At 48.7% G+C, this 24,263-nt stretch overlaps 1 pseudogene; it reads right to left on the bottom strand.

Annotated features, from left to right (window-relative positions):
* Positions 1–9,404: 9,404 nt before the first annotated feature.
* On the bottom strand, positions 9,405–11,017 carry LOC117436919 (serine/threonine-protein kinase pim-1-like; annotated as a pseudogene).
* Between the last annotated feature and the right edge of the window lie 13,246 nt (positions 11,018–24,263).

Here is a 24,263-nt window from a genome sequence, read left to right as displayed (position 1 = left end):
TTCTCCGGGTAACGTATGCCTGTGCTTCATCCCCCTCACAGGGAAGAACTTCTGCCTAATGTCTAATCTGTATCTCCCTCCAAAGCCCTTCTGTGTGCATCAGCTGAGATAACACCTGAGGTCCCTACATACACACCAGATTTAATGGAGAAAATATCTGAAAATGATCCCCCTCTCACAGTTGGACTCCACCTGAGCCCTGCAGCTCCATGAGAAGTTGAGGTGGGCATTGTGTTACTTAGCAACTTGAAAGAAAAAGAGAGAGAGCAAGAGAGAAAGGGGAGTGTTGGGGATGCAGAGAAATGGAGAGATCACAGTCTTCCAATGGGGGTGTTTGGTGTGGAGAGGGAGCCCCAGGGGCTCGCACACACCCCTGGTTATGGGCCCAGTTCCTGGACTTCTGGAAGCTTCTCTCGCCCATGTCAGGTGTGACTGACACAGCAGTGAGTCAAGAGAAGTTGCTCCAGGCCCGTGCCCATGACTTCCCTTTCCAACTGCTGGGACCTTCTGTTGATGCATTCTGTCTCTGCCTTCACAGCCACAGACCCCGAGTGAGGAAACAGCCGGGCACACGGGGTCAGGAGGGAAGCGAAGGCCATGCGGTGCTCCTGCTACACTGCAGCTTCCCAGACACAGCCTTTAGAGCTGGTTTCCAGCAAGATCAAGTTGTTCTCCGCTTGCTCCAGTTGCACTGTGGAGCTTCGGTGCCTGCGTGTGCAGCCGCACACAGGGTGCCCAGGAGTACAAGGTGGTTTCCCAACCCCAAACACAAACCAAGAGCTGTGTGCGCATTCCTGCACAAGTACATCTGCAGTCTTGGGGCCACCTCCTGTCCTGCTGCTGCTGCTGCAGTTGTGGGGGACACAAGGCCATGGCGGCTCGGGCAGCTGCAAGACCCCTGCACTCGGTGATTGGAAGATCTAGGATGGGGAAGCGAGGGATTGATCGGGGTCACCCGTCTGCTGACCATTTACAGTTCTGCTTCTGGAAACACTGCCAGCTTCTCACTGCATTGCTCCAGTGCTTGCGGCGTGTAGGACAATCACAGTCTCTTGTCCCTTATCTCTGGCCTGAGCAATTCCAAGCCTTGCTCCTTATTCCTCCCATCCCTTCTACACCCCTCTCACTGTGGGCACCAGGTTGCAGCACACACCGGGCTTCAAAAGCCAGCTGAGGTGGGAACCACTGCATCACACTGTTTCATCACGTGGGAAGTTGCTTCTCGTGGTGGGAGGAAGCTGTTAAGGTGGGGAAGGGGAAGCTCAATTTGGCGATGAAGCTTGAGCCCAGGGATATTCAATGACATTTATCTGCTCTGCTATTAACACTGGTGTAGGTTTTCCTGTGACTGATTCCAGGAGAAATATTTCCCTGCAAATAGGACTGAACACCTGAAAAATAACCAGGGTCTGTTGTGTATTACAGCAAAGTAAGAGACTGGTTTGAAAGAATATTCAGATGGGAGGTTTAAAATAAATACATTTCAAATGAAGGCTAGAGTGGGACATGAAAAATCAACAAGCACTTACTGTGTGTTAGCCTGATAATAAACAACCTCATTTCCCTCTATCATAAAAGTTTATGCTACCACTGTACCAAAAAGAGCTGTAAAACCCCAGCTTTTTGCAATTTATCACACAGAGAAACAGAGCAGATGCCTCAGGATGATGGGAGGAGCTTTGCTCCAGTGCACAAAGCAGTGGTGCAGGTATATGTTAACATGTCTTAGAGGCCTTATTCTTGAAAAGTATTTCATATGCTCTAACTTAAGAGCAGCTGCTTTAGACAATCTACAAATTTCAGGTATCCCCAGGAAGAGAAAAACCCTACATCTGCAGTTATGCAGGAGTTCTTACCCAGCACTATACCCAGGTCATGCTTTAAGATTCTAGATGAACATAAGTTTTAATCAAGAGCCCTGAAGGTGTGAGAGCAGCAGGCAAGAAGTGAAGCCAAAGGTGAGCCCTGACAAGAGGATGTGCTCAATGCTAAAGGTGAAAAGTAGCACCCTCCATTCCATGCCAATCCATTGCCTCCCATCCCATGCCGTTCCCTACACCCAGCCCGAGCTGAATAAACAGTGGCACTGCTATTGCCCTGCAATGCCAGGGTTTTTCAGCTCCAAAACCACTTTCAAGGAGGTGAAACACAAAGCTTACAAGTGGAAAAAAGCTTTTAATTTAGGATTTCATTTGATTTTAGTTTGGTTTCTTATCTTTGACCGAATTTTCCATGATGTTCCATCATGGGGTTTTGCTGTGGGTTGGTTTCAGGGGCGATGCTCACAAGCATCCAGGCCTTGCAAACACAGTGCTGCTGTGCAGAAGGCAGAAGGCCCTGGTATACGGAGCCAAGGGAAGAGCAGCAGTGGCTCCCTCTGCGAGCTTGCAGTGGAGCTGGAGAGTGGGAGGGCAGGAGTGCTGGGCTGCAGGTGCGAGAGCAGCGGGCAAGAAGCGAGCCCAAAGGGGAGCCCTGTCAAGGGCTGTGCTCAGTGCGACAGAGGAAAGCAGCAACGTCCAGGGGCTACCCCGGGAGTGGTGAAAGCTTCCTCCCCCCACATGCATGGGGGCATGAGGGGCCACCTGCGTGGAGCAGGAGCAGCAGCCCTTGGGCCACAATAGCCCAAAGGAGCCCTGTCAAGGGGCTGGCTCACCGCTGCAGGGGAAGGCAAAAAAACCCGCGGGGACACTGGCAGGCCCTTCATGCGGGAAAAAAAAGCCTTCCCCCCCCAGCTGCAGGACACCAGGGGCCACCTTCATGGTGCACGAGCAGCAGGCAGTAGTGCAGCCAGAATGGAGCAGAGGAGCCCTGACAAGTGGTCCTGCTCCATGCTCAGAGGAAGGCAAAAAACCCCCGGGACCAGTGCCAATGTGGCCCGGGGGAAATTCCTTCCTGACCCCAGCACTGGCGATCGGCTCTCCCTGAGCATGGGAGCAGGACCGGCTCCTGCTCCACAGGCTGCTCACGCCTCCCCGCAGATGCCCAAGCCCTATTCTCCCTCAGTCTGGAGCACCTCAGGGGCTGCTGAGAGTGGCCAAAGGCCCCTGGCCTCATGGAGCCTGGGGGCAAGAATCCATCCTTCCTACACGTGGCAGGGCATCAGTGGCTGCTCCAAAGCGCTGGCATCTCTGCAAGCATGTCCGCATCCCATTGCTGATGGCTTCTGCCCCTGGCTGCGTGGGGGATGAGAATGGTGAGCTCTGCGGTGCTCCTCCAAAAGGCATTCCTAGAATCTAGCCCTGCCTATCCAGCTGAAAAGGATTGCTATCCCTGCCGTGTGCTAAGAAGCTGGCCCTGCCAGGAGCTGGCTTTGCAGCGCAGAGCTCTGAATCTCTTCTCTGAAACAAGGGGAAACATAAAATCACAAAATGGAATATATAAACCTTTAAAATTAGTTGTAAGTAATGTTAAGTTCGATGGCTTTGTAGCAGTAGCAGTGGAAAGTTACTGAGGTGCTTAGTACATAGAAGAAATAATAGAGTCCAGCTAGAGAACATACTGGCATAAGATAAATCGTTCTTGTTGAGGTAGTTTTAAGAAAAACAGTCTAGAAAAAACAGGACGCAGGGATAAGGAGTATCTGGGAATAGCAGGTGTCCAGGATGGGCTATGGGTAAACTAACTGATAAGTAGGAGGACAAGGGGACTCTTATGTCTCTGGTGCTAACGAATTCTGTAGGCATGCGGGGAGCTTTCTGGAAAATGATGTAATCCATATGTAACCTCATGAATATGTATGTGTGCCCAAGGGCTATATAAGGATGGCTTGTGTAGCAATAAGGGAGACACACATTAGGAGGAGTTATCCCCCGTGTCTGCTGGCACCGGAATAAAGAATAGCTGCTTGTGAGCTTGAAAACTGTGTTGGCAAGTTTGTTCCTGGAGTTGTCTCCGTATCCATTTGTCACCCCAGATGGGAGCCTCTCTGCTCGGCTGCAGGACCCGCTGAGGACAGGGCTCCCCTCCACTCATTGGGGTCACTGCAGGAGCAGACAAGGACCATCTTCATCAAAGGTATTCTTTTCTTCTGTATAGTCTGTAAGGTGCAGGGGGCATCTCGGTTTGGTAAATTGGGTGGTAAGCGTACGCATGGTTTGGAAGCCTTCCATAAATCCAGATAGGAAATCTCGTAGGTAAAGGCGTATACCCGGCTGCTAGCGTCCGTTGGTATACACTCGCAAGAAGCAGGGGGCTTCTTGTGATTTGGGTGAGTCCTACAAGACACAGGGGGTGTCTTGTGGACACGGTTTTGAACCTTATTGGTATAAGTATTCGAATTGGTATTGGTATCCGATTTGTTCCGGTTCGTTCTAGTGCTGATTTTGGTTCTGTGATTTTGGTATCGGTGACAGATTGTTAAAATTGTGTTATTAACTGTGGTCTGTTTGATAGAATTTTAGTCTCTGTATCTGTTCCAAGTGTTGTAATTGTGTGCAGTGTGTCTGTGGGATCCCGTGTGTGTGTGAGAGATTGATAATGGGAAATCAGCAGAGTGAAGAGATCATGCAAAAGAGTCCTTTAGGGTGCATGTTGGCACACTGGAAAGAACTGGGAGGGTCTCCTGGGGGCTCGGTAAATAAAGAGCATTGGTAAAATATTGTAAACCAGTGGTAGCATTTGTACACCCCAGAAGATCAGGAAAAATGGCCTAAAAATGGAACTCTGAATTATAACACATTGTTACAATTAATGTTGTTTCTGAGGCAGCAAAGAAAATGGGATAAAGTGATGTATGCAGATATGTTTTTCACGTTGAGAAATCACCGGAGTGGCAAAGAGAACGTGGAATTAATATAGCACCTTCAGATCCCTTAATTTTAGCTTTAGAAAAAGAAAGGAAGCAGGCAGGGAATAAATTGGAAGATGTTGTTCTGGTTGTGATATTGGGAAATTTGTTTGAAACTTAAGAAAAGAGCTGAGGATCATAGGGTTGAGGATAGAATGGAGGATTATATATCCCCAAAAGTACCGGATCAGAATCCACCTCCGATTGAGGAGGAAACCCCTGATTCAGATGTAAAACAAGAACAAAGTGTAAAACAAGAACAAGGTGTGAAACAAGAACAAAGTGTGGAACAAGAACAGAGTGTAAAACAAATTCCCTCCCCGCCCGTTGCTGCCCAGATTCGTAGTAAAACTAAGACTGTTCTGCAGGCCCCTCTGAGGGAAGCAATGGGACCGGAGGGATGTACCAAAATAAAAGTGAATTTTTCTTTAGGAGATTTGGATAGATGGAAACAGATTGCAAAAGAGAATCGAAATGACCCTATAGGGGTAGCAAAGAAATTTGAGATCCTGGTAAAAAGTCAAGATCCTGACTGGAAGGATATAGATGTCATCCTGGATGCATTAACAGAGACAGAAAAACAGTTAGTTATAAAAAACTGCTTGCACTCAGGTAAATGCCCAGATTTCTGCAGGGGCAATGGATGGGAGGGTTGAAGATCATACTCCCCTTACAGCTCCAGATTGGGATGATGATGATGATGGAGATGATGCATCTTTAAAAAGATACCAGAATACCAGAAGATACCAGAAAAGATACCAGAATCTGCCCAGCTTGTAGCTCTGCTGGGATTTCAGGGCCGTCTGGATGCTCCCCCTGTTGATCGCTGGGCTGGCTGCTGACTCCTTATGGCAGCCGCCTTCCACCGTGTTCTCAGACCCATTGGGGAGAGCACTGAGCAAGGCACTCCTGTCACGGGTGTTGGGGATGGTGTCGTCGTCGTTCCCCTGCCTTGCCACGGCTGCTGGCTCTTTGGATCTGACACCGTTCACCACTTTCTCAGGTACATCAGGGAGAGCACTGAGCAAGACACTCATCCCATGGGTGCTGGGGATGCTGTTCTGACTATTCCCCAGTCCTGCCACAGCTGCTGGCTCCTTGGGGCAGCTGCTCTGCACCGTGTTGTCAGTCAGGTCAGGGAGAGCACAGAACAAGGCAGACAAATCATAGACTGCGGGGACAGTGTCCTCATTGTCTGCCAGCCCTGCCGCTGCTGCTGGTTTCCTTGCGGCTGCTGCTCTCCTCTGCATTCTCAGTCAGGTCAGGGAGTGCTTTGAGTAAGTCTGTCAAATCGTACACATCAGGGCCACTGTCCTTGCTGTTCTCCAGCCCTGCCATGGCTGCTGGCTCCTTGCGGCAGCTGCTCTCCACCTTGTTGTCAGTCTGGTCGGGGCGAGCATAGAACAAGGCAGACAAATCATAGACCCCAGGGACAGAGTCCTCATTGTCTGCCAGCCCTGCCACGGCTGCTGGTTCTTTCTGGCTGCTGCCCTCCTCTGCACTCTCAGTCAGGTCAGGGAGTGCATTGAGTAAGTCCATCAAATCACAGACATCAGGGCCACTGTCCTTGCTGTTCTCCAGCACCACCACTGCTGCTGGCTCCTTGGAGCAGCCACTCTCCTCCACATTCTCAGGCACAATAGGGAGACCACTGAGCCAGGCACCCCTATAATGGGTGTTGGGGATGGTGTCCTCGTTGCTGCCCTGCCTTGCCACGGCTGCTGGCTCTTTGGATCTGACACCCTTCACCACTTTCTCAGGCACATCAGGGAGAGCACTGAGCAAGGCACTCATCCCATGGGTGCTGGGGATGCTGTTCTGACTATTCCCCAGCCCTGCCACAGCTGCTGGCTCTTTGCAGGCCTTAGAGTAGTGCCATTGCTGCTTCCCAGAGTTGGAATAGCTGCAGGCCTGAAAACTGGTGGTGGAGTAACTGCAGTGCTTCTGCCTGGGGCTGGATTGGCCAAAGTGCTTGTTGATGGGGCTGGAACAGGCACAGTGCCTGTCCTTTGCATTCAAGTGGCTGATGTGTCTGTCACGGTACTTTGAGTATCCACAGTGCTTGCGGCTTGGTTTGGAAAAGCCTCACTGCTCGTCAATGAGGTTGCAGCAGCGGCAGTGTCTGTCTCAGGCATTGGAGTAGCTGCACAGCTGTTGCTGGCACTGCAGTAGCTGCTATGCTTGTTGCAGTTGACACACACTGCAGGTATTCCAGCCACATCAATCAGCAGTGAGGCTTCTCCAGTGCGAGTCACAAGCACTGTGGCTTCTCACTGCCTGCCAAAGCCCTGTGGCTACGGCAACCCCAGTAACTGGGACAGTGGCTACTACATGGCAATGATAGGCATAAACACTGCAGCTATTCCAGCCACTGCAACAAGCACAGCTGCTGCTGCAGTGCCAGCAACAGCAGTGCAGCTACTTCAATGCCTGAGACAGACACTGCCGCTCCTGCAGCCTCATTCAGGAGCAGTCACATGCAGTGTGGGTACTCAAAGTACCGTGACAGACACACCAGCCACTTGAATGCAAAGGACAGGCACTGTGCCTGTTCCAGCCCCATCAACAAGCACTTTGGCCAATCCAGCCCCAGGCAGAAGCACTGCAGTTACTCCACCACCAGTTTTCAGGCCTGCAGCTATTCCAACTCTGGGAAGCAGCAATGGCACTACTCTAAGGCCTGCTACGTATGCAGTGGCTCCGTCAACCTCCTCTACAAACAGTGCGGCTTCTCCAACACCATTGACACGCGGTGCTGCTTCTCCAGCACCCATTGGCAAGCAGTGAGGCTTCTCCAACCCAAGGCCTAAGAACTGTGTTTGCTGCAACCATGGTGGGGGTCAGTTGGGGGGGCAGTTGTGGGTCTGGGCGGTGGACTTGGGGGCAAGTTGTGGGTTTGGGAGAATCAGTTGGGGGGCAGTTGTGGGGGGTCTCTTTGGGGGCAGTTGTGTGGCTGTGGAGTTACAGGGGATGACTTTGGGAACAGTTGTGGGTTCTGGGTGATCATTGGGGGGTCACTTGTGGGGCAGTTTGTGGGTCTGGGGAGTACCCACACTGCACGTGGCTTTGTTTGGAGAAGCCTCAATGCTCGTCAATGAGGTTGCAGTAGTGGCAGTGTCAGCCTCAGGCATTGGAGCAAGCCGCACTGCTGTGACTGGCACTGCAGTAGCTGCTATGCTTGTTGCAGTGGCTGGAATAGCTGCAGTGTTTTTGCCTGTCAGTGCCACATAGTAGCCACTGCCCCAGTAACTGGGGTTGCAGTAGCCACAGGGCTTGTGGCTCGCATTGGAGAAGCATCACTGCTGATTGATGTGGTTGGAATACCTGCAGTGTGTGTGTCATTGGAGCTGTAGCAGCCACAGCACCTGTCCTTTGGCATTGGAGTAGCCCGTGTACCTGCTGCCATGGTTGTAGTAGACAACAGTTCTTAGGCCTTGGGTTGGAGAAGCCTCACTGCTTGTTGATGGGGCTGGAGGAGCAGCAGTGTGTGTCACTGGCATTGAAGAGGCTGCAGTGTTTGTGACTGGCACTGGAGTAGCTGCAGTGTTTGTGGCTGGGGTGACGTAGCCACTGTATACATAGCAGGCCTTAGAGTAACACATTGCTCCTTCCTAGAGATGGAGGAGCTTCAGAGCTGAAAACTGGTGGTGGAGCAACTGCAGTGCTTGTGCCTGGGGCTGCATTAACTGCAGGGCATGTTGAATTGGCTTGTAGTAGCCACATTGACTGTCCTTGGCGTTTGAGTGGCCAATATGTCTGTCTCTGTACTTTTAGTACCTGCAGTACCTGTGGCTTGGGTTTGAGAAGCCTCACTGCTCGTCACTGAGTTTCGAGTAGCCGCACTGCTTTTTTTGCCCTTGTTGGAATAGCAGCAGTGCTTGTCAGTGGAGTCGTATCAGCTGTAGTGACAGTCCTTGCCATTGGAGTAGTCACGGTTGCCTGTTGCCATGGTTGGTGTCATCGCAGTGGTTGTGGTGGTGTTGGAGTAGCTGCAGTTCTTGTGGCTGGTGTTGCAGTAGCCGCATTGTCTGTTGCTTTGCTATTAGGTCTTGCCTGCCCTCACTGCAGAGCATGAGAGACTGAATCAGCCTTGCTCAGGGGAAGTGCTAATCAGAAACCACTATACAATCCGTGTGTTACCAGCGTTATCCTCAGACTAGAGCCGAACCTAACCACTGCCTCAGCTACAAGAGCAGAATGAACTCTTACGAGGTGTCCCTCTGACACCTGTTGCCCTCCAAAGAATCCAGAAACCAATTCCCGCAACCCCCCCAATAACTGCAAAAGTCCCCCCAAAACACCCTATCCCCCAATAAACACCCAACCTCACCAAGGTCCCAAAACTGCAAAACACCCAAACCCCAACAACTCTCGCTAAACCCACAAGGGTCCCCCCAAGAAACCGACCCCCAAACCCTCAAAGTCTCCAAAAAATCCCCACAGGCCCCAAACTCCATCCTAACCCTCCAAGAGCCCAAATCCTCGCCAAAAAACCCCAACCTCCCAAAACCCCCAAACCCCACAAACCCCACGCTCCCCCCAGAAGGCACCCCGGGCTTACTTGCCTGGCTGCTGGCTCAGGCTGTGAGGGTGGAGTGTGGCTGTCTCCTGGGGCAGTTCATGTTTGCAGCCAAGGGTGGTTGAACACATCCTCCAGGGATGGTCTGGCCCAATCTTTCATGTTCAAGCACCACCTGATGAGCTGCTGGCATTCTGGGGAGAATCCGGGAACCACCACTCAGTTGCAGGAGGCTCCTGCCCACCTTGTGCCACCGTCCGCAGCGCCCAGGCTGGGGTGTGCTCAGAGCTGCACCCAAACCTCCTGCTCCATGATCCGGTTTGGAGGAGAGCAGGATGGCAGGACATTGTGCCACCTCCTCCAGCTGACCAAGGGAGATCAGCTGCCACCCTCTAAAACTTGACCTCCCCCTGCTGCCGCCAAGCCGAGTACCTACCAGCAGAGATCTGGCGCTTGAAGAAGAGCTGCCCGCTGGTGATGTCCTCGCAGCACCGGGAAGGGGAGGACCCCGCACACCATCTCATACAGCAGCACGCCCAGGGACCAGATGGCCGCCGGACGGCCGTGGTAGCAGTGGTAGAGGAACCACTCCGGCGGGTAGTACAAAGGTGTTCCTACAACAGGATACAGGAACAGCTCATCAGGCGGATGCCGCCTGCTCCCGCATCCTCAGCCGCGCATCCCCAGGGATGCAGGGGCTGCACCGGTGGCCCCATGGACGTGGGGAGACACACTCGGTTGTGACCTGCCACTTTGTCACCAGCACGTGACTCTTTTCCCAAACTGCCTGCTTGCTGGAAGCACCCTGGGCTGTGCGCTCACCGCTAAATTTGGTGTAGACCATGTTCCTGAGTTGGGTGCTGCAACCAAAGTCAATTAGCTTGATCTTTCCGGTGACCAAGTGGATGATGATGTTGTTGGGACTTGATATCCCTGTGCAGGACACCGCGGCTGTGGCAGTGTCCGCACGGCCCTCAGCACCTGGAGGAAAATTGCCCTGCGCCGGAGACTCGGGCACTAACCCCCGGTTTTCTGATTAACTCATAGAGGTCCTGCGATGGCTCCGGACGCTCCAAAACCAGCAGGAAGGAGTCGGGCAGCTCAAACCAATGGAGGAGCTGGATGATGGTGCTGCAGTCGGAGCGCACTTTCCTCATCATGGCTATCTCCATGGGAATGCGGGTGCCGCTGCGCTGCAGGGGGACCATGACACCGTTAGCGGGGCTGATGCTGGCCCGGGGGTCCTGTGCCTCCCTGCCTGGGATGCTCTGATGCCCCCCTGCCCGGCCCCACTGTTCCCAGGTGTCCAAGTCCCCAGGGATGCTCTGGTGCACCCCTAGCCGGCCCAAGGGTACCAGGCACCCTCTGCCCAGGATGCTCCGTGACCCCCGGTGACTCCACAGCCCGCTCCCCTCGCGCTGTCCCGCTTTCCCCCCCTCCCGGCGCCACCGCCTCACCCCACCAGCCCTGCCCCACGCTGTGCCGGTGGCCCCGCGCACTTCACCCCGCTGGCCCCACGAGGAGATGCGCTCCCGAGCCACTTGTTTGATGGCCACCTGCAAGCCGAGAGCAGCGCTGGGCTGAGCCTCGCCTGGCCCCGCCCCCACCCCCCCCCCCCCCCCGGCCCCCCCCCTAACCGGGTGGTGTTGTCACACAGGCGGACCCCCGAGTACGACGGAGCCGAAGCCGCCTCTCCCCAGCAGCGGTCCCATTTCGGTAGAGCCGCTCGAAGGTCTCCTTGTCATGCCCGACGCGAGAGACGCTGCCGCTGCCGCTGTCGCTGCGCGCGGGGTCCCCGCCGGCCCCCAGCGGCCGCTCCGGGCCGAGCGGAGCCGCATCATTCCCGGCCTTTCCCGGCCGAGGCTCCGCGGCGTGCCGCTCGCCGCCGCTCCCGGGGCGCAGGATTAGAGCGACGGGTCAATGCGGGTGAGGAGCACCACGGGCACCTTGGCCGAGCGCGCTGCCGGTGCCGGCACCCCCGCAGGGCTCTCGGGGGGTCGCGGCTGCCGGGCGGCTGCGGGGCGGGCCTGGGGGCGGGCCGGGGAGCGCCAGGGGGCGGCGCTGCCTCGCCAGACCCAGCGGCGGCGGCTCGCCCAGCGCCGCCACTGCCAGTACCCGGGAGAGCCGGAGCGGCGCCGCGAGCCCCGGCGGGGGCACCATCGCGGGGAGCGGCGGAGGGAGGGCTCCGGACCGCCGAGAGCTGCCGCCGCCACGCCGGGTGCTGCTGCCGCTGCTGCCGATGACAAAGTCCGCTGCGGCTCAAAAGCCGCTGGAAAAGTCGCTGCCGAAGTCGCTGCCGCTCCAAAGCCGCTCCAAAGCCGCTCCAAAGCCGCTCCAAAGCCGCTGCTGCCGCTGCCGCCGCAGCCTCGCTCTCAACGGCTCTGTCCACGCGGCCGCAGGAGCCCGTGGAACGGCGGAGCGGGCCCTGCCCAGCCCCGCGGCCGGGCTCGTGCACCCCCCGCCCGGCCGCAGCATCCCCGCGGCCGAGCCTTTGTCAACTGAACCTGAGCCTTGGGACCCTGCGAACGAGGCTTTAATAAAGAAGTGAGCCCGGAGGCTTTGGGAAGTCAAAAGGAGGCTTCATTTTACTGCTGATTTTATCCCCTTTTCCCTTTCCTGTCCACAGAGGTGGATTGAGATGAGATCTCAGGAAGCTCTTCCCTGGGAGGTGCTGAGGCGCTGGCACAGGGTGCCCAGAGCAGCTGTGGCTGCCCCATCCCTGGCAGTGCTCAAGGCCAGGTTGGACACAGGGGCTTGGAGCAGCTGCTCCAGTGGAAGGGGTCCCTGCCCGGGGCAGGGGTTGGAGCTGGAGGAGCTTTAAGGCCCCTTCACCGCAGCCCACCCGGTGCCTCTGGGATCCCATGAGGGGCGGCTGCTCCGTGAGGAAAGGCCCCGGCCCGTGCTGCCCCTCACGGGGGTCCCGCTGCACCCCCCCCCCCCCCCCGACTTATTCTAGAGTTGGAGTTTGTGATCTTAGTGTGTGCATGTGTAGGATACTCCTACTGCAGGTATGAAAAGCAGACTCTAGAAACCTTTGCACTTGTAGCTGTGTGTAACTGGAGGGGCATAAGGACTTTGCTTTCCCTAGGTAATCTGCTGGAGAGAGCTTTGCAGTCAACTCTGTCACAGTCCAGATGTGAGACTGGTGGCCAGTTCCCTCAGCTATCTAAGGCTTGACTTCTCAGGCTTGCTTTAGCAGGAGCCACGCATCTTTTTTCTGGAATGTAGCCTTGACAATGCAAAATGGTCCAGAGCAATGCAGACTTATTCTTGAGGTGGAGGAGAAGCAGTGAAGCTCTCTGTCCTGCAGTGGGCTTTAGGTTGAACCCTGCTGAGTCTTCCCTTGCCAGGTACCATTACTTGTTGCCAAAGTGACTCCTTGGGGTAGTTTAGTTGTGTTTTGTCCAGGGGCAAAAGTGTGGGTTTTTGGGAGATGTGTTTGTTTTGTGCCTGTAAGCAATGGAAGAGACTATTGCATTGTGCCTCTGCTGATGAGATTCAAGGCTGATCGTACCCCAGGCCTTACTGGCAACTCTGAGCCTTTTCTGTCACAAACTTGAAGCGATGGGAAGTGTTGCACTTGTGGAAAAAAAATGGAGAAGAAGGATAAGGAAAGCCAGGATTCATTGAAAGAGTAACAAAACATGGCAGTTCAGGTTGTTACTGCTTTGTTTGCTCTACAGCAGTGTTTCAGGTGGTTTGTGGGGGTAAATTTGCATTTTTTGATGAAATGGAGTGAAACCCTGAGATGCTACTTGTTTTTTTGCATCCTATAATTTGCCCTAATAGCCAGTGTGACAACACTTACCTTCACAATATTAGATGTAGGGCTCCAGTAGCAAATGAGCATAGAGAGTAATTGCTGCTCCTTTTACTATACTTCTGTGGACAGTATATATTGTGGATGGTATTTTTGATATAATTGGGTTCTTGTTTATGTATATATACTACCTTTCTCAAACGTGATTTTCCAGTATACTCAGGCTTCTCTACAGTGGTAGTTTTTGGCTGCTCTACATGCCTTTCTTGGGGATCAGTTGTCCACATTGACCTTTGTCACTCAGCGGCAAGAGCCGTGGTTGTTTTTCTGTAGTTCTAGTATAGTGGGGGTTTAGGTTTTACTCTCCTTCCCAATATATTGTAATATAAATGGGAGACAAAGCACACCAATTGTAGGACCACCGTCCATTAGCAAAAGTAGGTGTTTGGTATTGTTATACTTCATTACTGTTGCTTTCAAGTTTCACCTTAGGTTACAGAGCTAATAGGTATCTTGGCTACACAAGTGTTAGCAGAAGGAATAAGAGGTTACTGGAACTCCTGAAATATTTTACTGAAGCCTTAGGAAGCCTCTAGGTATGTTTACTTTTAGATAACTTTACAAAGACATGGAAGATGCTACTGTTTCATAAATCATGTTTGTGCTGCTATTAGCAGAAGTATTTGACTATGTTGTAGTTTGTAGTTCTTCATGCTGTCAGCAGGAGTCTTAGCTGTACTATGTACCGTGTAGCTAGTTGTACATCTGGCACTGTTCATTTCGGTGGAACAGACAGTCTGCCTTTGAATCTCATCTTGCAAATGTTTAAGCCCGTGTATACCTCTGTATCTTTCATGTTACCTCACTGAAGACATCCGTACTCCCTACTCACTTGTTTAGAAAACTTTAGATTAAATTCTCTTGTGTCTATGGTTGCTTTATTATATATGTTTTCAACATACTTTTAGGTTCAGAAGGATCTAGTAGTAGATGCTCTGAAACAGAGGAACACGTAACATGCGATTTGCCACAAACGCCGCAGAACATGACACGTATCATTGCATTTCTCAGGCTAAATGAGCTACAAGGACTTGTTACGGCTTTCTGACAGTTTTAGCTGTACCTCTCCTTTCCCAAACCCCTTCTGTTTCCCCCATTTTCCTGTTCCTCGGTTTCTTTGTGGTTGTGTATCGACCTCGACAGTTTGTTTCCTCCTTTGGCCTTTCCTTCACTAATCATCTGCTCCGATTTTGGTTTTTTTTCCTCTTCAGCAGGTCTGTTGTTGTTCTGTTGCAGCAGTCTGGGTGATCATCATCAGACACTTGGTACAGATTAGAAAGCTCTGCTGGGCAGAAGCGAGGAGCTTCATCCACATGTTGATCACTTGAGCTACTTGTCAAGCAGTATCTTATCTTAAGAAGTGTGCCAAGCTAAGCTCCATTTTGATGCTTTGTTTTATCCAGCTTCAAGGGAAGTGATGCAGGGCCTGGAGCACAAGTGTGCTGGGGAATGGCTGAGGGAGCTGGGGGGTTCAGTCTGGAGAAGAGAGGGCTCAGGGGGATCTTATCGCTCTCTACAGCTGCCTGACAGGAGGATGTAGTAAGGTGGGGTCAGTCTATTCTTGAAAGGAGCAAGCGATAGGACAAGAGGAAATGGCCTCAAGCTGCACCAGGGGAGGTTTAGAGCGGGTATTGGGAAAAATGTCTTTACCAAAAGGGCTGTCATGCACTGAAGAGGCTGCCCAGGGCAGTGGTGCAGTCACCATCCCTGGAGGTATCTGAAGGTGTATAGGAGTGGTACTGAGGGACATGGATTAGTGGTGGCCTTTGCTGTGCTGGGTTAACAGTTGGACTTGATGATCTTAAAGGTGTTTTCCAATCTACATGGTGCTATGTTGCTGATCACGGAGAAGGGAGATGTGCTGAGTATCAGTGTAGCTGAGTACAATCCACAAGCTCAGGGCTCTAAGAAGTTAACTGCAGCCATAAATAAAAGGGGAAATGGCTTCGGAGGTAAATCCTTTCTTAGGCCAAGCAGAGTTAGGCAGGACTGTCCAGGTCCCCACTGCTAATCCCCAGAGACACCCTGTTCCTCTCGCATGCAGAGCTGATGCTTGGAGACCCAGTCACCCCTGCTTGCTCCTAGGGTACTTCACTAGCTTGTTGGCTAGTTCCGCTTGATATTCCATAGGCATCACACACTCACACAGCTCCTCTTGCTCCAGTGGCTGGCACCATGGACACAGGGACCCTCTGGCCTGTGGTCTGCTGCAGCTGCTGGTACCCACACCTCTATCCATACACACATGGGATTGAGAGCCCCTTGCCCAGGAAAGACATAGAAAGGAATTTAATGAGAGAGCAGGACAGACTGTGCTGATGAGCTGAAGGGCACAACCAGGCAAGCATACTGACCAATATTTCCACTTGCCTCTCTTTTTCAGACTTGTGTTCTCCAAATGGCCTAACCATCTCCCTTTCCCTGCCTTTGGTTCTGCCCCCAGACATCCTGTAAGTCCTGTGCAATCCTGAGCTATGTTTTGTGTGCATCCTGTGATGTGTCCCACCCCTAAGCAGCAATGCCCTTAGTGTGAAAGATGCTGAGAGAGCTGCTCCCAGTGACCTCCAGTGATGGGCTCCATGCCCAGAGAGTGAAGCTGAGGCTGTGCCAGGGCAGCTGCAGGCAGTTTGGTTGTTGCTTGGGAGAGCTTGACTTGCCCAATCTCTGGGTTTGTGCAGATGGGCCTTTGGGCTGATGGCTCCTGAGATGGACCTGGGAGCAGCCTGCCAGGGTATGGTTTGGGCTTCTCCCCTGCTATTGCATCTCTGGGCTCCTCTGTGGCTGTGCAGATCGGCTTTTCTCACAGAACCTGACCCTTTCACCATACTCTCATCCCCTCAGTAGGTACTCTAAATGAATGTTCTCCAGTGGTCTGAAACACATGCCAAAGAAAGAGTGCATGCCAGCCGGGGCAACCTCCTGGGTACCTGTCTAACACATTACTAATTTCACAGCTCATCCACTATGTGCAAAAGATGTGAAGATGGTAGGTTGCAGGGCACAGTGTTTGGAGAGAAAACATGAAAAAAGGGACATGGAGCAGATGTTTCTGCTGGTATTTCTGTGGCAGTTGGAAAAGTTGGATTGTGTTGGCACTGCAAATTGCTTAGTGATTAATGGAAATGACAGAGATGATGCATTGGTTCTGAATTGGTTTCATGTTGATAGAGGACATCTTGATTGAGATAACGCAAATGAGCTGATAGGAGCATTTGTTTCTGTAATGTTTTAGTTCTCTTCTCAGCTCCTTTGGAAAAGCCTTTTTGATCAAGTGTTTGTGTGTCTAGCAGTTGTTTTGTAGGTAAGCTGCTGTTTGGTGTGGTTGGTAGCTTTTCAAACATCAGCTTTTCATGTGAGGTTTTAAAAAACAGTCTTATTTTATTTGACATGGGGTTTTCTAATCAGTTAAAGTTTTACTCAATAAAACTTCAATGGAGTAATACACCCAAGTGAGGTACCGTGCTTTTCTTCACAGGATTGCTGGTTGCAGTAGGATCAGATCCAAAAATGGGGGACTGGAATGGAAAGAAAAGGGAAGAGGGGCAGGAAATGGTGACAATTGCAGCTGTAAAAATTAGACTTAGACTTAATTACAGTCTTTGAAATAAGCATGGGAATAATGTCTTTTGAGATGAATAATCATGAATAAGCAAAAACGGTTACTATGAACTTTTAAAGCTCTGTTATATCTTTGTGCAGCTGAGCATTATCTAACATTGAGGAAGGTCAGACAGATCAAATGCTCTGATATGCGAGACAGGAAAGAACTAGCATGAACTTACTTGATGGGGAAGTATCTGTGGGTTTAATCTGTGGCTTTGCTATTTGTAGCCACTTACAGAAATCTTGTATTAAAATAGAATTCCAGATATCTTTTAGCTTTGACCTAAATTTACTGGAGTCATCTCCCCTACTTTGGCCTGTATAGAATTTGCTGAGGTTTTAATTTGTATATCTTGGTCCACTTTAAGAATGCAACCAAGAATTTGTATTATACAGCTGGGAATGTGTAGATCCAGGCTTTTCCCTTGACTCCTCTTTCCATTGCCCTGGCAATAGGGAGTAAGTGGGAGCAGATAATCATATGTCAGGAGTATGGATTTTTCACGCCTAGTTTTTATAGCAGTCTTGAGGCCTTTTGCATGGGAGAGAGGGATAGGAGAGAAGGGGTAAGATGTATTGCCAGTGTTGTTCCTGTTGTCTTCCAGCTGGAGAAGACTCAAACAAGCTTCAGGCAGCTTTGAAGCTTCCTGTGGCTGGGAGCAGCGTAAGACCGGCACAAGCGTGGTGAATGTCTAAGTTTCTTTGACAACCTCCCCCTCAGATGCAGTTCCCAGTAAGGTTACACAAACATGCCAAATCACCCAGCTTGAAGATGAAAGTGTGCCTTCATTGGCGATATTTCGCATGGCTTGCAGTTCTCCCTTTCACATGCTTTTACTCTGACCAGTGTTTATTTTGGGCCCAAAGACCCATGCCAGAATGCAGCTGGTTTGGGGTTTTTTAATGTTTTGTGTATCCTTGAATGATTTGATTCTCAGAAGCACCTTGTTAAAAATTGGTGTCTAATTATACTTCTTTCTTGTGGTATCTGTAGGCTGACACTGCTACAGGGATGCTAATTGCCTAATCTATGGCTTCTAATTTAAAATCACTGCTAAATTTGTTTAAAAATCCATTCTGGATTGAAATTAATTTCTCTCTGCCCTCCATTCCCCAGCCCAAAGCAAAGAAAGAGCTAAGAGAGAAAAAAGAAGTATCTCTGCTTTTGCCATAAATGGGCTGTTTTTCTTCTGTATTCATAGTGAATTCCTGAGTTGCAGTACTGTATGGTAACTCAAGTGACAGTCTTCACCCCCACAGTAGTAACTTTATTATCCCAGTGGCAAATAATGGCAAATAAAGTAGTGCTCTCTTACTTTGATGGCAGCCTCTCTACTTTGTTCCCTTTATTACCGCAATGGTAATCGTCTGGTTTGTAACTTGCAAAAATGAGCCTAGAATCAACTTTACACAAACATGGCAAATTTCCATGTATATTTTGATGTTCCATTCCCTTTTTACGGGGCAGATTGGAATATTGAGCTAATAATGAGAATTCCTTACAAGTTCATCAGCTCCCAGTAGAAGGCAAAGGGAAAGAGTGAGGCGGATACAGCCGCTGGGGAGGTGACAATCCATAATTCCAGAGTGTTAAGAAGGCTGAAGCTTAGATCAGTGGCAGCAGGAAGAGGGTTTCTGCTCAGTCAGGAAGGGGCTTTGCTGATGGGAAGTTTGAGTGACATGACAGCCAATGCAGCAGCAGACAGCAGTGTACACGAGTCCAGCCACAAGGCACTAAAACTCTTTCTGTTGGCTTTTTTTCCCATTTTTTTTGAAGAGTGCATATATGTATTTCCTAAATTTATATATTATATATTATATTGAATATATAATTACCTATAATGTATATTTAAAGAATGATCTTTCTTTTGGAAGGTGTTTTCAGGGTTTTGAAATGCAGAGCAAGTGAGCAATAGGAGCTACTGTGCTTAGGAGGGGTTAACCACCTGTAGAAGCAGAGGCTGAGGAAAACTGATTTTCTGGTTTTGGGTTGTAGGTCTGTGGGTTTTTTTCATTTCTATAGAAGTGGGCTTTATTGCTGGCTTATTTCCCTTTGCAGTTCACTTCCTGTGCTTCCGTGAATGAGGGAAACACTGTTTCAGGATGAGTTGTCAGAGGTGTAGCTTGTGGGATGTGCAAATTCTGCTGTGCTGGGCATTGTCCACTTTTGTATGCTGAGTTTTCGTAAAAAATGGGAGAGTCCAGAGCAGAGCAAGAATATTCTAGCACCTTGAAAACACAACCTGTGGCCAAGCTCATAGAATCATAGAATAGTTAGGGTTGGAAAGGACCTCATCTTGTTCCAAGCCCCCTGCCATGGGCAGGGACACCTCACACTAAACCATATCTCCCAAGGCTTCATCCAGCCTGGCCTTGAACACTACCAGGGATGGAGCATTCACAATCTCTCTGGGCAACCCATTCCAGTGCCTCACTACCCTAACAGTAAAGAATTTCTTCCTTATATCCAATCTAAATGTCTGCTGTTTGAGTCTCAACCCGTTACCCCTTGTCCTATCACTGCAGTCCCTAATGAATAAACTTGGCCTTTTTGATGTAGAGAAGAGATTCGTATTTGCAAATAGACAAAAGATGGCTGCAAGGAGGAGTAAAGTAAGTTGTTATCAAATTTGTGGTGGATAGAAAGAGAATGAGTAGTTTAAATTGCAGCAGAGCAGCCTCATGGTATAGAGTGAGTGAGATAAATTCAGCTGCTGAAGGGCTGGTGGAGCTCTAGGCTGCCTCAGTGTGCTGAGGAATTAAACCTAGGGAGATCTGGAGCAGGAGTATGTCAGCAATGACAACAGGGATGTAACTGAGCTTTTCTGGGAGATGGATTAGCTGACCTTTGAGGTTCATGCCAGCCATGTGATTCTGCTGTTACATTGATGATGCTCTTGAGAAAGATGCTGATTTTGTTTTTTCCTGGCACTTATTTTTTATTTATTGCTTAAAATACAGTTTGAGCAATTGAACTGCCTTTTCCCACAACATGGAGTGGAATGATGTTAAGAGTAACAAAACTAAACCCTTAGGCTTCTGTTAACTTGTACTTGAACTGCCATAGGTAAAGTAGTAGCGTAGTGTGTAATAGTCTCTTGCTAATCTCACTTAGGCACAGTGAAAGGATGGTGTTTTGAGCTCTTAGAATTCATTTCACAGCTAGGCAATTGTGAGAGCAAAGCAGGGGTTCATAGAGCGATTGTATCCCAGAAAACAGTCACATCTGTTTCATTCTGAAGGTGTGTGAAGTGCCAGATGCTGTGCTTTGGGGACCTGTAATAGCTCAGCTCAGCATCTGGCTGTGGAGGTCACCTAGTTGTGGTTAAGAAGTAGTGCTTGATAATTATGTAGCGGGCAAAAACAGCAGGAAAAGACTCCTAAAAGGAAAGTGCTGGCTACCTAAGAATCTTCTCTGTGCAGGCCTGGGTTGTGTTTGGTGCTTTTAATGGTCTGGGGCTCTTTTAGGTAAGTGTGCTTCCACTTGGGAAGAAAAGTTGAAGTGTACTGAAACAGCTCAAAACATTTTACTTGTATGTGCAGTTCTGCATTGGAACGTCCCCATTCTTCAGCTTTAATGTCCTCTTTCTATCACTATTTGATGGAGGGGTTTGGGATGATGGTCGTGGGTGTTTCTCCTTGGATTTTGATCTGTAATTTGATTTAGATTTCAGCTCTCATAGCTGAAGGTGTTGGGAGCTTCTGTAAACTGACAGCCTGAAAAAGTTGGAAGGGGTGAACAGGAATGTTCAGCTGAAGTTCCCAACCACATTTACTTTGCCACCAGCAAATGAACAAGGGCACTCTTGGCATTTGGGAATCTGGCAAAAGGTACTTCAGAAACCCTTTCAAACTGACAATAATCAAAATTTAGAATATTTCCCTCTTCTGTCTTTATTTGAAGAATTTTTACAGTTTGGTCTTTGGCATAATGTTGAAGCTTAACAAATGCTGGCATTTGAAAGCAGCCTGTTCCGTGCTCTAATTGTGATAACTACCTACCTAATGTGCTTTCCTTTTCCCATTCCAGGAAACAGAGGGAAGGGTGTTATATCTAAACCCTTGAATTTCCTGTAAAAATGCTCAGTAGGGATAAATGAGTGTCTGATTAACCAGTGTAACTTGGTTTTGTCTTCCATAGAACACTTATCTCTGAACTGTGGCAGTATCTCTGTACCAAGATTGTCCCATCTCCTTGAAAAGAGCAAACCTAGAGTCACATGGCTCCATGTGAAGATGTGCGTACTACAGAGACAAAACTCCCTTGATTTTCTGAAGGAGTTTAGGAAATGAAAGCAGCAGACTTTTGGGAGATCATAAACAGTATTTGTCATCTGGAATGCATCTGTTAACATTTGAGATTTGATATCACTGCAGCTGTACATGAGCAGGGCTGGTATTTAGTGATTGTATTTAGGTGAGAGCATGGGGAGAGAGAAATATTTCAAAAGAAGATTGGTTCTGAATCCCTTAGGAAATCTGCATGAGGTGTCTGAAGACAGGCAAAGAGTTTCCTTGATACTGAAGCAACTTGTTTACCTTAGTCTGGGGAGGAAGGGGAAATGGCTTGGAATATTTCCCAGTTAAACTGTCTAACAGTGTCTATGTAGTGTATAAAAGTGACTTTAGACCCTGTAATGAACATATAAAACCTTCCAGGAAATTCTCCTATAACATCAACAGTTTTAGCTTTGTATTCATGCCACATCCGAATTGGAGACTTTTAGCTCCGCTTTTCCTCCTGCATCTTTATAGTTGGAGGCCTCTGAATGTGTGTTTGTGTGAGATCAGTTACTCATCAGAGCCCAGTGAAACAGCTCATCCTTATGGACATTTGAAATAAAGCCAGTCTTAGCCAGGAGATTGCTTGCAAGAATTGCCAACAAATTAGATGGCTTTTTAGGGTGGATATGAAGTCTTGTTAAACAAACATTGCATTTCCTTTAGCAGCTGATTGATTGATTGCAAACAAAAAAGCTGTACCATCTGTTCCTTGGAAAACAAAGCAGCATTACACATTCCTCCTCTGAAATACTGCACAGAAAAATACTTACATAGTTTACCAGTGATATGTATACAAACACACCAGCTTGCATAAACTACCAGTTTTACTTTTTCTATGCCTGACATGATTTAATTCATTCATGTATAATACACAACTTTGGAATAGTCATCTGTTTCAAGGAGAATATGGGAATTACTAGAAAAGCTTCTACCTATAATGCTTATTATCATGCTGGAGCTATTAATGATAACACAATTTGACAAGCAGTCTTATGACTTGAAATAAAAAACAGTATGGAGAGGTGAAGGAAAACTACCTGCTAAAGCAATGAAGCTTCCAGTAAATAGGGTGAAATTGTAGACCTTGCTGGAACAGAGTATTCTTTATGTAGCTCAGTAAAAGGGGAGCTGCAGAGCTGTGTAGAGACAAGTATTCCATCTAGTGAGAAATTTCAGTTTTGAAACTTGATGTTATTCTGAGTTGTAATAAAACCTGAAAAATCCTAAGATTTACACCAAAAAGCTTCCCAGTTTTCTTTTTGTATCTCCTAAATGTATGTTGTGTTAATGAAAGTGTCGCCGTTCGTGATGTAAATCTTAAACCACTGTATAAACCAAGTTCTGAACCACAATATTTTCAAGAATGGTTTAAAGATCCTCTTAAAGTTTGGTTGTTCCTCCCCCTCCCACCCACCCTCTCCCCCAGCCGAGTTATTGGAATTCTCTTCCTATCGTGGCTTTCTGTCACATGCCAACAGAATCAAATTGTGTGCCTCAAGCTTTTAATCCCATGTGTTTCTGTTGGAGAGATCCTTTGTTGCCTGTGAATGTCAGTGACATTACTTTAATCTCAAGGGTATAGTTCTTGTTATATAAATAAAGACAGTTTGTTGTCATTATGGATTTTTTACTCCAAGATATGAAGATCCTTATTGTTGTGGTTTAATTCATTCCAGCTACTCATGAACTCTCTTGTGAAGCATGCAAACACTTGGGCAAAACTTCCAATTACTACTGGATAGATCCAGATGACAGTGGGGCACTGAGGCCTTTGAAAGTTTACTGCAACATGACAGGTAAATGCATTTTATTTGCTAAGTCAGTTTTGGGTTTTTTTCTTTAATGCACTTTGGAGAAGAAGTCTGTTCTTAATTCATATTTCTAAGCAAAAGGCAAATAATTGCTAAAAGCTTTTACATGAGAGAGGTCATCGAATCTGTAGTGACCATTCAGTGTAGTCTGAGCAAGGTAGTAGTTCTCCATTCTATAAGCTTTGCAAATCACAGCTATTAATCAGCCTTAACTGGCTTCTGTCCTCAGTGGTGCATCATTGTTTACAATAAAGAGTAGATATATATATGGCTATTTGGCAAAGTTATATATCGACATATTTTGTGGTTCAGTAATGTCTGTTGTTCATGGAGTCCTGTAGAAGGCAGAAGAGTCAGACTTTCTTTCTGTCCAGGTATTGCCGACTGTCACATAGCACCACAGGCAAGGAAGAGAAATTAATTGCAAGTCAAAAACCAGACCACAGGAGTTACCTGTTTCTTGCCTGTTTTGTCCTTTTGACTGGTGTTAGAAGAACATGCCTTGTTTAACTTGTGACACCACATATATAACTACATTAGCTTTTGGGGTTGTTGTGTGGATTTCTACGTTTAACACTACTTTTGCATGAAGAGTTTCCCATCGTGGCATACTCATCAAGATGTCTTGGTTGTCTGTGTTGCCTGCTGAGGCAAAAAAAAAGGATGGCAGTGAGAAAAGGGGTCAGTTTTCTGCAGTCGAGAGTGTATTATTTCTTTGGTCTGTTAATGCATGACAATTGTCCCAGCACTTTTTCTGATACAAAATACTGAGTAACAGAGACAAGAGACATGTGTTGCGGCTTTCCCCCAAGTGTCTGCATAATGAGTTTGGATTTCAGTCTGTTTGCATTGAAAACTGAGCATCCATACATGTCCTCGAACTTCAGCAACATGAATGCAAAAACACTATCATAAGTAGAAATGGCAGCTCTGCCTCTTTTGGGATCGCAGTTCCTGAAATTCACATACCTCTTGCTGAAAGCAGAAACGTGTCCGTGTCTGTGTCTGTGCATGGGAGAGATTGAGAGGGGCAGAGAGGGGAAAGCTGACTTGAAGTAGGATGAGTGGCATATGCAGCAGACCCCAGGTCAAGAGCTCATAGGTAGACAGCCTGTTGGAGAACAGATGGCCATTGTTTCATGTTGCCATTGATGCCTGCATTTGTATAATAAAAACATATGTAAAAGTAGCCCAATCTAAGATCTAAGTTGTAGATTTCTGGACCATTTTCAAATGTACACCTTCTTTAGCTGGAAGACTGACCTCTGCCTTGACTGAAGCCATCTGACTACTGTGTTTTAGGACAGTGCGAAACAACAGTGTCCTGGTCGAGTTGTCTCTACCCCAGGACACACATTACATCTTGGCTTTATTGTTTTTGGTTAACCAGGATTTTTCTAGTTGAGGACCTTGCTACTGAGAGGCAAATGTAGACCACTG

The sequence above is a fragment of the Melopsittacus undulatus genome, chromosome 13, assembly GCF_012275295.1.
Source record: "Melopsittacus undulatus isolate bMelUnd1 chromosome 13, bMelUnd1.mat.Z, whole genome shotgun sequence".
NCBI lineage: Eukaryota > Metazoa > Chordata > Aves > Psittaciformes > Psittaculidae > Melopsittacus > Melopsittacus undulatus.
This window is presented reverse-complemented; position numbering and strand designations above follow the sequence as displayed.